This window comes from Scatophagus argus, chromosome 18 (assembly GCF_020382885.2).
Source record: "Scatophagus argus isolate fScaArg1 chromosome 18, fScaArg1.pri, whole genome shotgun sequence".
Taxonomy (NCBI): domain Eukaryota; kingdom Metazoa; phylum Chordata; class Actinopteri; family Scatophagidae; genus Scatophagus; species Scatophagus argus.
This window is the reverse complement of record NC_058510.1, coordinates 10,404,406-10,421,830: the sequence shown is the minus strand read 5'-3', so window position 1 is coordinate 10,421,830 and position 17,425 is coordinate 10,404,406. Positions and strand designations below refer to the sequence as shown.

At 38.0% G+C, this 17,425-nt stretch overlaps 1 long non-coding RNA gene across 3 annotated transcripts in view; it reads right to left on the bottom strand.

The window, feature by feature from the left end:
• Nucleotides 1-9,144, bottom strand: part of LOC124049914 — a 74,210-nt gene extending 65,066 nt beyond the window's left edge. For all 3 annotated transcript variants that reach the window (XR_006841501.1, XR_006841503.1, XR_006841502.1), the window contains exons 1-2: nucleotides 8,920-9,144; nucleotides 6,654-6,757 (exon numbers count right to left, since the gene is read on the bottom strand). This is a non-coding gene — a long non-coding RNA (uncharacterized LOC124049914). The remainder of the gene's footprint in view (nucleotides 1-6,653; nucleotides 6,758-8,919) is intronic.
• Nucleotides 9,145-17,425: the final 8,281 nt, after the last annotated feature.

Below are 17,425 nucleotides of genomic sequence, written 5' to 3'. Positions count from 1 at the left end.
CAAACCACCAGAGTAAAGCTATTTTCTTAAGAGGAGAAATCATACATGTTTGTCATTCATGTAAATAACAAAATTCTTCTTAATGAGAATTAATTATAATTATTAAAATAATATACTGAGTGCACCTTTACTTAATACGAGTACTCCCATTGTGGGTCAGCATTCAAAAGATTACTTGCTTATACCTGCGGGGCAAAGCAAACTAACAGCCTTGCGTTTGACAAGAAACTTTAAGAATTTCTTTCACACCAAGTCAAATCTCTTACAAAAGTAAAATTTGATGGTGAGCTGTGGTGAGTGGCATCAAGCATTGCTTTACGTAACCAAAACATTTAATATAAAAAACTGATTGACGGAGACATGCTGACTTATTAAGTTATTCAGCCACTGTTGCCATGAAGTATTTTTATCATGTATGTGTGAAAAAGTAAAACAGAGGAAAAAGCTCTCTCTATCTCTGCTGATGCTTTGCATCCAAATAAAGACGGGGCTAGAGGAAACCAAATCCTTGTCTCTATTAAAGTTGTGACACTGAGGGGTCTGCAACAACTTCAGAGGCAAAATTTCTCTAAGATAGATGACTCTGGGACAACCCACTGGGCAAAATTTGCCCTGAGCATTACGGATTCCAAAGAGCCACCCTGTCAAACACTTATCTCTCTTAACATATGGTTTCTAATATTAGAATGGATTAGCGGCCGTCTTGAGTCATTGTCAGAGCACGCAAGGTTGAAAGAATGCAAATATATTATGAAGAATAGTATTTGAGCATATTTGCAAGTTGCTTCTCAAGGTCAAATAGGAGTTGCCATTTCTGTAAGCTGGTCAAACAGGGACTGTTGTCTGTGCTAATGCCATATTTTGATCTGTCATTACCTTCAAAGGTCTGAAAAAGACTCTTGAGTGTGAAAATATGGAAATTGCATTGTGAAGCAAAAACCTGACTGCATGTGCCCTTATTGCTCCGAGTGCCAAAGTGTCCCATTTATAGAAAGTTCATTTTTGTCCTGATGTCACACCATAGAGGCATGTGGGCAACCTAATGCCCCTCCCTGGCCGACATTAGTGCCCCTCTGGTGAGCACAAAACCCCTCTGGTCGAATCAAGTGCCTCTCAAATGTGATCTCAAGGCAAAATGAACAATTACATTAACCCTTCACCTCAGAATTGTAAGAATTATATAGTATACTCATATTCATAATGAGATAATGGAATACATGTTTAATCAAAATAGCTAAGCAGCAGCAAAATTTAAAGTGACTGAAGCGCTTATATTTTATACAATGCAGAAGAAATTCTGTAGTTTTTAGAATAACAACCTTAAGTTGTTACTTCATCATGATCGATTTTTTATTGAAAATCAATGCAACGAACAGTACAAAAATCGGTAAAAGCCAGTGCTGCTAGACCAGCACACTTGGACCTGAGATGTCTGCTGTGTTATCAGGCCAGCTGGCAGCCAGTCCACACCACTCACTCACCGCGTTGAAAGGTGTATGGCATTTTGATAAGACTTTTGAGTTTACCTGCATTACCATGTTTCTTGCTGGGTGTTATGACGGCCTGTATTACTCTTTGGGGTGTTGTGTGTGCCCTCCAGGCAGTTTCACTGTTATCTGGGCACAGCCAGGCTCACACAAGAGAGCTATAAATGAGCACTGAGAAATGTGATAGCTCATGTGTGGCCATATACTACCTTTCTCTCCATGAATAAAACATGAGCTAGTATGCACCGTTTATGCAAGAAATAACGTGTGGGTCTATCCAGTATCATGCATCTCTTTATGGGTAGCCCTGTTCCTGTTGCTGCTTTACAAATACGAATTTCAAAATGTTTTGCCTGCAAACCCCTACTTTGTAATATGATGGAACTCTCCAGCTTGTCAGTAACGAAAGGCTGGATTGTGAAGGAAAACCTCTTTTTATGTCTGTCCTTCTATCCTGGAGGCGTCCCTCCACTGCAAAAGATAAACAGCTTACCTTTGGCATGACCTATTCCACTTTAATAAGCACTAAGTACTTAACAGTCCCACTTTTCAAAGCCGTTAATTTGATAAGTGAGGGGATCTCTCACTTAGCAATCATATTCTGGACAATTAAACCCATATCTGAAGTATAGGGTTTGTCTGGAGGGCTTTTTAGTGCCAATTATGTGGAACCGTTTGTCTCAATGTGTAATACATTCTTAAAGTGAGCCATTGTTGTCAAAGAGCCACTGCACACATACTGTCATTGTATTTCGTTGCAAATTCATTTTGAATTTATACATAGCAGGATAGCCCATCACTGATGTGACATCCACTGGAAAAATTGAATTCACTGTGAATTTTTTCCACTTTATTTTATTTTTTCTCATTAATTCGAAGGGAATTTTTTTTTTTTTGCTATTATTTCTAAAAGTTCAGGTAATATTTTACTCAATGAGATTTATGAGAGCTGGGAATTTGTTGACATCAATTAAAAAAAAACCAACAACAACTAAAAAAAAAGAGGAAATTTTCGTCAGTGAAAACCAAAAGTCCTACAGTTAATATGCATCAAAATCCTAAAAGTGCCTTAAATTTACGCTCTAGATCTCTCAATGTGACTGCTGCTACAAGCCATGTTTACAAAAGCAGCCATGAAACAACATAATAAAATGCACCAACAAGCTGGAACAAGGTCAGATTGATATTGATAGATACTGACTATTCATTTGCTTGATAATGTTCCAAATGGGTGAGCACATGGAAATATAGAAACAAGAGTCTCAACTTTCTGCAACTGTACAGCAGCAAAGCCAAAATACACCCGTCTGACCCCCTTCATGCACTCTCAACCCCTTTCTAAATAACATTTAGAACATTCTTGGACATTCTTCAGCATGATAAGAACTACCTAAAATGACAAATCATCTCTGGGGAAAATTTATTTGACGTGTATGCCAAAGTATGTCAAAAAAGAAGCAGGAAGTCACACTTCAATACTCTAACGCACAGAATATGCAAGAAGTATTAATTCCCAAACAAACCCAAAGTGAATTAGTCAGTTTTTTGTTTTTTCGGGGTTTTTTTTTTTTTAAGAAAAGGCAACAATCTGAAACCAACCTGAGGACAGTCAGACATGATCAGAATAAGTCTAAGGATAATTAAACCTGGTATAAGCTGTGGTAAACACACCCTGATATAGAGAGAACTCGACACTGGAAGCAGGATATCAATTAAGAAACATCCACAGTAGGAAAGAGTTGCTATAAATGTTGTTTTTCCTGCACTCCATACTTCACACCCTTCATCTCACCTTAAAAACACATTTTTCTGCTGTGACAGTTAGAATGCAACACATGACCAGAGCTGAGTCTGCCTGAATCCCCTCAGGCAGAGCTAAAACCTGCTGCAGTACTACATGCTATAACCCACCTGACTGACCTGAGTTCAAAACCACCATCCCACCCCGGGTTTGTGTCTCTTAAATCAAGAATATATAAAGAATTACTATTCATTTCACTCTGAAAAGAGATAATGGTAAGAATCACACCATTACAAAAGTAACCCAGTCAGATTAAACAGTAATTTAAAACCATTACATGTAGCTCCTTTCAAATCGGTTTCTGTGATATGTTAAAAAGAGCTTTGTAATAGCAGCGCAAATGGGATGGTGCATTTTGTGGTTTGTTTCTGTCTATGTTTTATCCGTGAGACGAGCCCACTTGTTTTGGTCGACGAGATTAGATCATGATTCACTTCATGGAATCAATTTCACAGTGTATTACTGCATCATCCCCTGCAAGATCAGTCTGAATGTCATTTTAGGGTATGATTTGTCTCACTCAGAGTGCACAAGCATTTCATACTGTACCTACACTCTTCAATTTATCATATTTGCCCTCAGAAAATCTTTATTAGCATGAAAGGCTTGCATTAGGTCTCATGGGAGAGCAGGCTGGCATTGATGCCAATGACAGCAGCAGTCTCTTTCGTACTTGGTAGTGTTGACAGACGTGGAAATAGTAAGGATCTGTCGGAAAGCACTGCAGAACTCACAGCTCGAGTTGCATGGGCTATAAATATTTCAGGAAATAACAATCAGGGCTGTTTATTCTTTCCGAAGTTATCCCTAAGTATGACTGACTTGTTTTTAAGATGGTTGTTGTTTTGACAGATTTCCGGGCTGACAGTGACTGCTCCCTGTCTGTGTGCTCTGTGCATGCCGACATCGTCTTCCACTTGTGCCGAGATGAATCCGACAGGCTGCGAGTGCACACGGTGTACAGCAGAAGCAGAAGAGACACTACAGCTGCATGTCTTTGGTTGGCTTTCTCTGAAATGTCTTATTTTTCTTAAATCTGCACACATTGTATTTATCAGGGAGGGATAAACATAGAGTCAACAAATACACACTGAACTGACAGTTTTCAGTTTCATAACACTGTAGTAATTTGAAATTTTGTCCGTTTTACTAAAAAGACTTCATGTAATTCTCGATATTTTTCAGTTTTAAGTTTTTTTATTTTCAATTTTTGCAGTCCTGGCAAGTTGGGCTACAAGCTTGGTCTAGAGTGACGTATTTCAAGCGTTTCCCGTCAGCTGTGGTACAACCTGCTGAGAAGCCCTTAACACTTGCATGAAAAGGCTTTCTTGTAAATTTTAGCTATTTTTTTTATTAGTATTATTTGATTAGTGTTTTTAATTCCAATTTTCAATCTATTATGAGTTACACTGCACTATATATATGATTTGCTATACAAAATCAATTTTATTCATATTATTATTATTATTATTTTGATTATTAGGTACAGAGAGATATTCATGTACCTCAGAGGATGAAGCAAGGGCATCGCAGCCATTACGTGAATGTGACACAAGTCAAAATCTAAAATTATTAGTTCCAACTCCCCCACTTTTACAGTGTTGAATTAGTTATCATATCCATTTGGCACATTTTCAGAGTGCTGAGTCATTGCGTAATTATCAAATCCATTCCTTGCCACTGATTCAAAGATGCCAGCTAGTCGAGTTCATTGGTGCGGGCTGAGTTAAGGTGGGTCACACATTGTTGCGACAAAAAGTTTAGAGCAAAGAAAGCATAGTAGGTAGGATGTAAGAAAATCTAACAGGGAAGTAAAACTGAAAATGAAAGGCTAAAAAGCTTTTATGATGTTATATGGCTAACTTGATGGATTTTCTCTCTCTCACACACACACATACACACACACATCCCTCAAACCTGTCACTTATGAATCCAAGATTAGTTCTTTACCTGAAAGTTAGCACATGTTAGGTTGTCATATTGATCCCTTTTGCCATGAAAAAAGGGCCTAAATATTAATGTGGAGTTCTTTGTGACTGCACTAAAATAACTACATATATAATAACAACATATAAGCTTTGAGTCACAGGCTTCAGGTCCTGGTGATTCTGTGTAGTAGTAGTAGTAGAAATGACTGGATGATGAATGTAATTTACTGGGAAATACGGGCACATTGATTACAGTTCTCCTCTCCACTTTCATTTGATAACATTAAAGAAATTTAACGGAAACTCAAAGAAATTCACAGAAATTGCAGTGTACATAAGCGTAATGAGATTTTCGACTCTAAACAACCAAAGGGTGGTTGTCATTAAAGAATTTTTTGTACATTTTAATGTCTTCAAATATGTGGGGTCAAAAAATTATAGGATAAAAGGATAAAATTATGGATAAAATTACGAAATGTTCCCATATCACTTCTAATGCTAGTATAGCCAGATAAGTGTCGAAACACTTCCAGAGTACAGGAAGCAATTTCTACTGTTCTTGTGAAAAAATGTTCTTGTGGAGGACATTCAAAAAGAATTGATGACTTTAAAGACTGTCAAAACATCCCTTGAACCCGTTTGTTCTGCAGCTTTTATATTTAATATGTTTTTAACAGCCTGTGGTTTGGAAAAGCCCTGCTTGGTAACATACTGTGGCTTATATACACAAAAAGATTGGTCATTGCATGCTAAAATTGGCATTAGACAAACAAAGATGGATTCTGAGGACAATATTGATTACTTCGCTGCTATGACCAGAGATGCTAATTAGCAATAGCCTTTAACTTTGTCATTGGCCTGCCTCAAAAGCCTGATTTGCTAAATAGGTGTTAAAAATATTATGCTTTGGCTTAGTTATTATTATTCATACATCCTGTTTCCTTGTAAATAATCTTGAAAAAAATGCTGTTGTCACTTATTTTTGCAGTCTTTGTTGAGAAAAATGACTGTTTTCATGTTTTTGTTGTTTTTAAAGCAAGTCATTATTGAGGTCGAATGTACTTTTTTGCATGTAATCTTGCAATAGTCTTTAATAAATCACTGAATCTGCAATGACATTGATAAATAACCTCAACAATGTCAAGCCAAAAAAATTTCTTGTAAAAAAAATCTATTTGTAATCTAAAAAAAATGGCCTCTGGTTTGTGGGATATGTCAAGGAAAAATGGCTAGAAATAACCAACAAAAATTGATCCATGATTCTTGAGAACACATCTGACATGACTGAGTGTAATGTTTAGCAAATCAGGGCAAGAAGAAAAACAAACAATGTGAAAAAGAGGCAGAGGAGAGGTGTGAGGCCTTCCTGGGCAGGTGGCAGAGAGGTCTGGATGCTGCAAAGAAGCAGCGAAGCAGATAATGTCCTGCCTAGATTACCTCCGGGGCCTGATTACAGTGGAGTGTCCTCATCTGGGTCAGCCCAAAGCTGGTTCTGCAGGGATCAGCTGTTCCTGCTGTCATTCTGATGGTCTAGGGCTCATCTGTCATGAAATACAGAGGTTTGAAAACATACTCAATGTGGTAAAATTAAAAGTTAATTTCCAAAATATCACATATTCATTTAGGGAAATGGTTTTGCCCGTCTATAAAATATTCCCTCTGTTGTATGTCTCAAGGTATAATGTGCTAAAGTCATATTTTTTGGGAAGTGAGTTTCTGCACTGCAGTTCTGACACACGTTGTCAGGCAAGCTGTGTGGCTGCTGCTGTCATGGATGGTTTTCTGTTGATGTGGCAACAAGTCAGCATGGAGTCAGCCCATCACCAGACAGTTATTGCAGGTTTTCACAGATAGACGCTTTTTTCTACGTGGTCCTAGATTGAATAGTTCTTGACAGTTGCAGAGCTGCTTCCTTCAAAACTTGGCAGATTTATCAATATATGCATATCATGTTTAAAACTTATTTTAATATATTGAAATTTGGGGAGGGGCACAAAAGCTAGTTTGGACTGGCATTACACTATGCAGTTGAATGCACTAGCCAACTTTGACAATTTAATTTCTGTGAATTTAAAGCACTTTGAATAGTTCATATATAATGGATAATGGTTGCATGTTTTCTTATTGCTGACAAATCTAAGACAAAAAGCCAACAAACCTGCTCAGTGACTGCATGTCTGACTTAACCTTCTAAAAACTGAGGAGAAAGTATGTGTTAATGCCTGGTGACTGGAAAAACCACATTTCTGACTCATACAGTGAGGCCTCCATCTTTTCATCAGCTACCACTGTCTAACAGTGTTAACCTAATTGGTACATGACTGCCTGTACACTGAGGCACTGGCGATTATTGCTTGTTCATTTCGCATACCGTTGTAACTTCTAAAATTATATAGCCTCAAGGCTCAATTATGTCCAATAAGCAATATAGATCATATTCTCAAGTTTCATTATGTTTTTTCCTTTAATCCTACAGAACTTCCACGTCAACATAGGCACTACTTATGATTTATGACAATGAGCAATATGGGTGTATGTATCACACTCACAGTTGTGTGTGTTGGTGTGTTATAACATCACATGTTGACAATTTCATTTTTATCACTGATTTACCTTCCATGTTTAAACATTGGTAGAAACCAAAAGGAGTGTTGCTTGAGAGGCGCAGAATCAGCTGAGAGACACTTGGCAGTGCCACCGTTTAGAGAGTGCAAACATAATTAACTAATCATGCAGGCTGACACGTTACAAATACAGATGTAATTAACTGCCAATGCGAGTTTGAAATATTCATATAGATGAGTTGCAACAGTTAGACGGCGATACTGTAGCAAACACAATCCCAAAACTAATTGGGTCAGCCACTGCTCAAAGAGGCAATTTGGAAAGCAATTACAGTTTTCCAGTTTGCTCATGGGTAACTGATAACCATGTGGAAATATTTAAATCCTCTGAATCTATCGAAACATGACTTCACAAAACAACTTAATCAATTCCAGCATCATAGGTAAGCAATGAATGCACAGATATTATAACTCCCAAGTCTTGAATGAACTGTACTCTGCAATATGACCAATCCCATGATCCAATCACATCCCACTTTATCACCAAAGTAACGGCCCTGGATGCATACGATCAAACACTGGATTTGTGCCTCTGAAGTTTCACTGACTGAAACCAAATTCAAAAGGAGCTGAAAATGAAGCGAGTGATGTTGAAGGTGAATGAAATTGCTCACACATTCACTCTTGTATGAAAGGGAAGAAGCCAATCAACAGAAAATAACTGGGTGACACAACATGTCATGCCACAATTACTTGATAATGAATAAAATAATTGATGTCAAGGCAGTTCTGAGTTCAGCATTAAAAGGTCATCACAAGTTGTTAATAACTTGTTTATTTTGGGGTTTTTTTTTTCTTCAATTTTATTACATTAGGATGATCATAAATGGTCAGTTCATGATTAGTGGCAAGTTTGCATGATTTTTCCTCTGGCGGCGATGAATATCTGTGAAAGGTTTCATGGCAATCCAACTAGATGGCAGCAGAAGAGATTACGAACATAAAACACAGATGTATACTTAAATAGAATATGAATAGTGAAGAATCTGTAAGGAATGTCACTGAAAGGTGGACCCAATGTGCAAACATTTGACAACTGAGGGTAAAGTGTACAAAAGGCATCAATAAAAGAAACTTACAGAATCAGGGGTCGTAAACTAAAGGCGGCTGGGAGTCCATGTAGGAATTGTTCAAATAAAGAAATCATCCAAAAAGGCAAACACAAAGATCACTGGGATCACAAGGAGAGAAAAAATCTAATCTGAAGCAGGCACTCAAGGCAACACAGACAAACCAACAACACACACACAAGGAGTGCATAGGTATATATGAACAAGGGGGATCAGACAGGTGAAAACAATCAGGGTGGGGCAGGCAATCCAAAAAGGATGGAAAACAGACAAAGACAGGAAATAAAGCTAAACCAGACACAAGGGGGGAAGAACTACAAAATAAAACAGGAAATTAACTAAACACACGCTACAACCATGACAAATTCAATAGGGGCAATATGATTAGTACTATAAAACTGATGAAATAACAGCAGTCAAAATATTATTGTGAGAAAATAAAAACAGACCAAATCAAATTGTTTACAAATAGCGTGACCAGGATGCTTCCAGATCAGAAAAAATGTTTTGAAAGGATACAAAGAAAATAGCACTCCTGCCACTGAGCGTCCAACTAAAGCGTATTCAATTTGAGTAGCATTTGAATAGTAGCATCTCTTCCTACCTTGCTAAGTACAAACTGATCTAATACTTATTGAGTTTAGTTTTTGGCCTAATTGTAGTATTTAAAATTCTGTCACTAAAATATCAGGGCTGATCCTCTGGTGATCGTTGTTATTCACAGGATCAAAGTTACTTAAGATGTTTCTCAATACATGTCAAAATGTCCAGACAATGATCAGGAATCAGCCTCTGAGGACCATAAATATTGTTGCCAAGTTCCATGGCTTGCAGTTGCTGAACAGGTTAAATGATTGTCATTTTGCTATGTATTTCTAAAGTGCAAATGAAAAATGTTAAATGTTAAATTTAAGGTCTGGAGTGATCATGGATAAAGTTAAGACAACTCATGTAGGGTAAGTGACATTTCTGACACCAATGCTGCTTTGCTTTGCAAGCAAATAATGATTCACTGCTCTTTCAATTAGCTAAGACGCCCTAATATAGCAGCCAAGGAACAGCACACTGCCTCAGCCATAAATCAAATGGAATTATAAAGAAGACATGCCAAGACTGAAATGCATCCCCCTTCTAAATATGCATCTACATATTCCATCCATTCATTCAAATACTACAATTTCCACATCCATCAGTGCATAGCTTGATAAAGATTAGTCACAATGAGTGCCTTGAGTCAGCTAATGCTCAGCTAAATCATTAATTTGCTCCAATTAAAGAGGCGAAAACCTATTTCTGGCTCGCACACTCAGTCTTTGAAACAGCTGCGTTATTAGTTGTTGATTAAGTTTGTTTGTGAGCCTCTGTTCATTTGCATTTTTGAAGCTCCTTACAATTTTCAGCCTTCAAAATGCAACCAAAGGCAGTCGGCAGATGGCTGCTATTCAGTGTTTATCAAGTAACACTAACTTTTATGTCTCTCACTCACTGGTCTCCAAAGACTCATTATCAGTGCTAGTTAGATGCTATTGTAAAAGGCAGTTCAGAGGTTGAACACCTGGCAACAGGGATGGATATGTTACAGAATTCGTAAGATCTTTTTAATGAATCCTAAAAAATATATAAAATAGAAGTTGAGAAGAACGTACTGGAAGGTTAATCCTAATATAGGAAATCCCACTGGTCTGGCGATTCAATGAGGACCCCCACCATCCAATATAAATAGACCATCCTCAAATTGTATTCATACATCCTTGGGTTAAGCTTATTTTTCTTCATAGCCAAGCTTTAACAGTGAGGGGTGTCAGGGCCTGAGGCACAAACCTACTGAAGACCATCAAAATAATTCAATCAGATTGCCCAGAGATCTCATTACAGGTCTGGAGCGGGACACTAAGCATTAGACTTTCAGTGTTGCCAGCAGAGGTTCTCTGAAGGCGGTGGGTCGGCTGATTGACAGATTGAGGGTTTTTTCAAGGTGAGTTCGTAGTTAAATTGCCTTCTGCTCCCCATTCTCTGTATCAGTGCTCTGTCTCTCAACTCTCACATTCTCTGATACCTGCTTTGAAGTGCTTCATGTAAAAGACATAACAGAGCAGCCAGTGTGCATAACAATGCATTTTATCATAAAAGAATGAAATTGTATTAGTTTCTGTGAGATACATAAAGCTATGTTTCCATATATAACGTTTGTATTCAAAATATTAAACTCACCTAATGGATGTAGATAGTTCTAGTCCTGTGTACAAATTGGTTTTGATTAAGCATGCATGGCTCTAGGTATTGAAATAGTGGTCAGTCAGTAGTCTTTGATTCAGACTGAAATATCTCAGCAACTATTAAATGGATTCTCGTGGAATCGTGCACAAATTGTGATCTTTTCCTGACTTTTCCTCTGGCACCACTATGAGGATATAATATTTATATATAAATATTGACGAAGAGAGTCTCAACAGTTACTGCATGAATTGTATGAATCTGTACAGCATTCATGGTCCTCAGAGGATGAAACCTAAAGACTTTGGTCATCCTGCAACCTGCAAAAACTGAATGAAAATTCCCTCGAGCTTCAGTTGATAACCAAAACCATTTTAGCAATACTATGCCAAAAGTACAGCATCACAGAGCAGCTAGCATGGCTGTAGATTCTTAATCTTGGTATAATGCATGATGTGCATGTGTAATCAAGGCAAAGTTTGGCACTTTATCAAACTTCACAATAAAAATTCCTTTAATAGCTTTTCTCCAAAAATATTCATGCTATCTACTCAATTTTATGGGACTAAAAACAGCGTTCCAGTTGCTTAAAAGCCCATTTTACCTGGAAGCATGTTTACTAAGAAGAAAAATATCTCAAGATCGTTGGCTCTGTTTCTCTCAAGCAGTGTTCCTCTGGTGCAAAAATACAAGAGATTTTTTTAAATAGTCTCAAGGGCAAAGTGTGAAATGTACATTGTCAGACAAAAAGCTGTTCAGCAGCTACACAGCATCTCACTAATGAAATACAAATCACAGATTGAGGATGTGCTATGAATTTGGTGTCAGGAACCTCTTTATATGAGCTTAGCTTTAGCAATTGGAGAGAAGACTGTGCATGTTTTCTCAAGCTAAAATGTCTGCTGGGAGCTGCAGGTTTACTAGCAGCTGGTTGCTTTACAAAAGGCCTTTAGCCTACATTGTCATGTTTTATATTAAACAGGGTACATCTTGCAAAATACAGTAAGCATCCTTCTTGCTGACATTCCCCTTGACCAATGATTCCCAAACAGGAGTACTGGTATCCCAGGAGGTACTTCCACAGTTGCCATGGGTTACGTGACAAATAATCACTTCAGAACTGACAAATAATCACAAAAGGTTAGTAATAAACAAAGATTCTATTTATTACTATTTTTTAGTCATTTCTGTCACTTCACCTCCGGTTGTCTTTCCAACAGCAGCTTTACCTGACTCCACTAACCTGTTCTACTCCTTCTCTCCATCTCCCACAGACTTGCTCCATTTATTCTCCATTTATATTCCATTACTGGACCAATAACAGTGGTTGGACCATTTAGCTTTCTGACCTCTCTCTCTTTGTCTCTCTTTCTCTTTTTTAGTCGACAGTGTCGATCAGTCCGTGTAGCTTAGATATAGGCACAAAAGAAAGCAGCAAACCCAAAGAAGAAGACAAGCCATAAAAGAAGTAGAACAGCTCAGATAAACTTGTTCTCAGCAAGGACTACCTTCCACTGAATGAGCAGCAGTCTCTAAAATGCTATTTGTGATTTTCTATTATCCAACTTCCTCTCCTTTTTCCTATCTCCTTTCATTTTCAATCTGTTGCTGCAAAAATAATGAGAATCACATGAATCAGCCTCAAGTGACAGTTGTCTAAAGCCCTCCCCCAAACTGTGATTGTGCGTTTGTGAGTACAGATTACATTTTAAAAGACCCAAATCACAGTGAGCACTGTGTTTTCCCACTATCCTGGGTTTTCCCACTATCCTGGGTTATACTATATATGAGTTTTAGGTTTGTGCCTCTCTTTATTGGTTTGGAAGTTTACCCTGAGCCAGACATCATCATTTTTGTCAGTTCCAAATATTTCTGAGAATTACAAGCGATAAGCTAGCGTCATTCAACATCGTAAACAGCTAAGCTCAACACATGGAGCAAAAGTTACTGCTGGGGCTGATGCCCAGTGAAATCCTAATTGTAGAAAATCAAGCTTCCATTTTTATCTATTAAGCACATTAAGGACAAACCTTAAGGCAAACATTATTTGAAGATCATGTGAATGCCTTGTGTTCACTGAAAAATGAATAACTTTATTATATTAATTTTCACATATTTTGCTTTCTCATACTGGTATAAGCAAGCTGAATTCCTGTACCACTGCAGTGTATCCTCTCTGGGCAGCCTTTCACCTAACTGAGAACTCTCCCCATGTGACAGATGAATGTTTGTAATATTTCCACATCTTATAACATTAAACTAGCAATGGAGGAGAGGAAAACAATGTGTGAATTCCTCCCATGTTTCTTTTGCCCTCTGGCTAAGCTTGTTAGCGTTTAATGAGCACTTGATCATATGTGATGTCTTTTTGGTGAGCTAAGGATAGCCTGGTGATGAGTGGGAGGAGGTGAAGGAGGTTTCCCTAATAATACCTTACCTTCCAGCTCTTTAGTAAAAAAAAGAAAGAAAAAAAGGAGAAAAAGGAGAAAAATTCAAAAAATGCTCCACATTAAGGACAGTTGTAGCCTCAAGAAATGTGGGCTTGTGTCTGTCAGAAGGTCAGATCCTACCAGCTCGCCAACCAATTAGCACAGTTTCATTAGTGAGCTTGAATGAGTTACAGTCAGTGTGTAGGACGCAAGACAGCTGGTCCTGAGCAGCTCTAGTGGGGAATAAGAGGACTGTGGTTGCGATCGGCGGCTCCCAAATGTGAATATGTGTAACCCTATCAGCAAGAAGCCATAGCGATGTTGTGAACAAGCTTGTATGCTCCACAAAACTTTCAGCACAAAATTAACACTTGGAAAAGTGAATCTGAGTGAATACAGGGTGAGGTCAGCCATGCTGTCACCATCTGTGCAGCACAGGGCTCTTTACTATTTTGTACTGAAAAATACTGAATCAAATCCACACCACCATATCCTCAGGACCCTCTGAAGTATTCAAAAAGCACAGGAGATCTATAAATTCATACTCATAAAAAGTGTTTTCAAATATTTATATGGTTTGGCCTTCAGTTTTGTGGTAAATTTGTGAATATGTTGCTGCCCCCAGGTACATCTGCCAGGGTAAAATATAAAAAATGCAGTCTTTTTATTGCAAAACTCCCTTTATGAATGTGATCTTTTCTTTTGGGGATGCACAAATAAGAAACTTACTTGCTTGCTTACTTTGGACTTAAAATACATGAAAATCTGTTGCAGAATTAACACTGCAGATAAGACGTTTACTACATTAAGAACAATTTGAATGTGATAAATAATACATTTTACAGTATAGTTTGTTTTATAGCATTGTTTAGACCATGTAGATGAATTTTGCAAACATAAGTGTGAAACAGGCTATCTGTGACCTGTGCATTGTATGTTGCTCTATTGTATTCATATGTATACTTGTGTTATATATGGTTTTATACATGATATGAGGGAGTTGGGAGTCATTAAAGTCAATAGGATTCATCTTCTGGCAACCATGAATGCCCCTGCAAAATCTCAGCTAAATCCATCAAATAGTTGGTTTTCTGTTGGTCCTGATGAACCAACACACTGGCATTGCTAGAGTTGTACCGCTAGCATGCCTATAAAAAACAAAACATGTCTGATGTAATGTGTAACATTAATACCACATACTGGGTGGTCAAGAGGTATGGTGACAAGTGACTGTTAAATGCTTTTTTCTTAATTTTTTTGTATTTAGCATTAATGTGAAGCCATGTTAACAAAGGGAACAACTGGTTCATTTAAATCAAAACCAATATAAAGCTACTTTGCTGTGTTACACCAATCAGCTGGCTCTGAAAGTGTCATTGTGTTTGCATCTTTCCCCACTCACGCGAACCGTTACTAAACGAAACAATTGCGTTCACTCAGCAGCAAGGCTTAGCCACTGTCTGCTGCTTCGCTGGCTCCAACGCTTGCCGTCTTCAGGCTGTGCCAACGGCTTTGTCCGTCCAGGAGATTCACCGCTGTGTAGTGAGCCCATCAAGAGAAGCACCTTACTGTAAAAAGAGGAAGCTTGGGTCTGTGATGAGGTTTTGAGGCCGGGGAAAGTAGAGTGGGTCGCAGAGCAGCAAATCAACGGGGCTTCACCAGGATAACATGATCTGGCCCTCAGCCAAAGAATTGCAGTAAGGGGAGAAGAAAGGTGAAGCATTTTAAAGTCAGACATTATGACACTTGAAAAGAGGATTTTCTAGTGTCACAGGCTTTCACTACCAAGTGTCCTTGAACAAGACTCTTAAAACAAAACCTTCATTTGAAGATGCACACTATTAAGATTAGCACAAGTAGTAAAATTTTACTCCTTTGACTGATTTCTGGCTAACACTTTAATTATTTTACTGTTAATGGAGACAACATAAATCCTGTTACAAGAAGCCATTATCAGCTATTGTCTACTTTCAAGTAATTGTTATTTGACAATGAGTCTACTGTCAAACTATACATTTTATTCATGGCCTGCAGGTGTGGATTCATTATGGTTAGTGTGAATAGAAGATACCTCATGTTTAGCTCTATTTATGTTATTGCCATCAAATTTTGTTAACAAAGCAAGTCACATCCACATCATTAAAATAAATACGTCTACCAGGCCTGTTTCACAGCATGTCGACTCCATTTGGGCGTAGTGCATCTCGGATGGATCCGAGAGCTATCTGATCTCAAAGAAGAGCTAAGGCATTCAATCCATGATAGAGTGAACTGCTCCAAGCTGCTTTTATTATCTGTTTGATTTCTGATCAGTTCAACCTCTGAATCACCTGCGTGGGTGGGGGAGCGGTGTGAGTTGGAGCCCATGGAGATGATAAAACTTTTGTCTTGCTTACAGCTCATAAATGCTAATCATGTGTTTGTGTTAGGTTATCAATAGTTTTAGCTAACTCTAACTAAACTGCTGTAACTGGAGTCCTAAAGTGCAGAAGTTATTATTCTTCTGGCTGTTTTGGCAGTTACTAAAGAGCTTCAGGTGATTCACCACTGCTCTCTGGAGTGGAGGAATGTCGACTCTGATCTGCACATAGCCAGAGACAACAAATATGGATTGTCCGTCAGATTTGTGATCCATCCAACAAGAATGTACTGTACATAAGAAGTGCAAATGAAAGTGTCTTATGTGTAATTTTTCATCTGGATATGAGACACTTGAAATGACAAGAGCAAACAGGGTCTCAGACTTGCCAATGCAGGGAAAGGGCAGGTTCTATTAATAACATTAATGATGCCAGAAAGCTTTGACAGCGTGATCTAGCATGTGGAATACTAGGACCCTGAAACTGAAGCAGCTGATGAATTTCAGCCGTCTTTAGCTTTATGACTTACACCTGTGCATTTCCTACTGTGACATGTCAAAATGTCTTCTGTGAACATCTATTCTGGTGGCCTTTGAGGGGGGAATTTGTAAAAGCTTATGAATGCAGGCGAGAGATGTGGTTTCTTTGAAATGCCAGTGCAACGCCTCAATGTGATCGAACACTGTGGAATTTGGAGCACAATTAAATTCTTTTTCATACAAGCCCACATATATCATCATGTGCTTCAAACTGCTCTCTAAAAAAGGCAGAATGATTTCGACATGGTTAATTAAAACACACAGAGCTGGGGCCTCATTTATAAACCTCTGCAGAGAATCCACATGAATCATATGAAGCCATTTTCTCATCTTGTTATCTAAGCGAGCTTTGTTATCTCGAGATAAGGCAATAATTAACTTGTGATCTTGAGACAACAGTGTTAAAAAAAAAATAATTGGACCTATGGCCATTACAGTGTCCGTAATGTTCTGTAATTTTGCTGATGATAATTATCTCCGCCTAACATCTGGTGAAAGTCGAGTGACGGGCAACACTTCTACTCAAAAAAACAATATTGCAGACTTTCATTTTAGACATTTATTATACACTCATTCCACTGTTTTTTGTGAACCTTCAAGTTTCAAAACAGTTGCAAATTGTTTTCACAAGACGCTTGAAAAATTTTAGAAATTGGAATTCAGCTTTTCAGCTTTTGGGGTAAATTATTTGACATACGGGAGGCTCATTAGATGGAAAGATGTGACTGTGCTGTAAATTTTGATAGATAACACTTTGGTAACATGTTGTATGCAAGTACCTTAAGAAGATGAATTTAAGAACTTCATCAACTTCATATGTCAAAACTGAGCAAATATTCAGAGAAAGATTTTTGTTGGCTTATAAACATCACCAATTTTATGTGACCCATGTTGTTAGCCACAGCTGTATGGCCTTTTAAGTTCATGTACATAATATAAATTATAAATGAGACTCGTGGCCACAAGCACAACA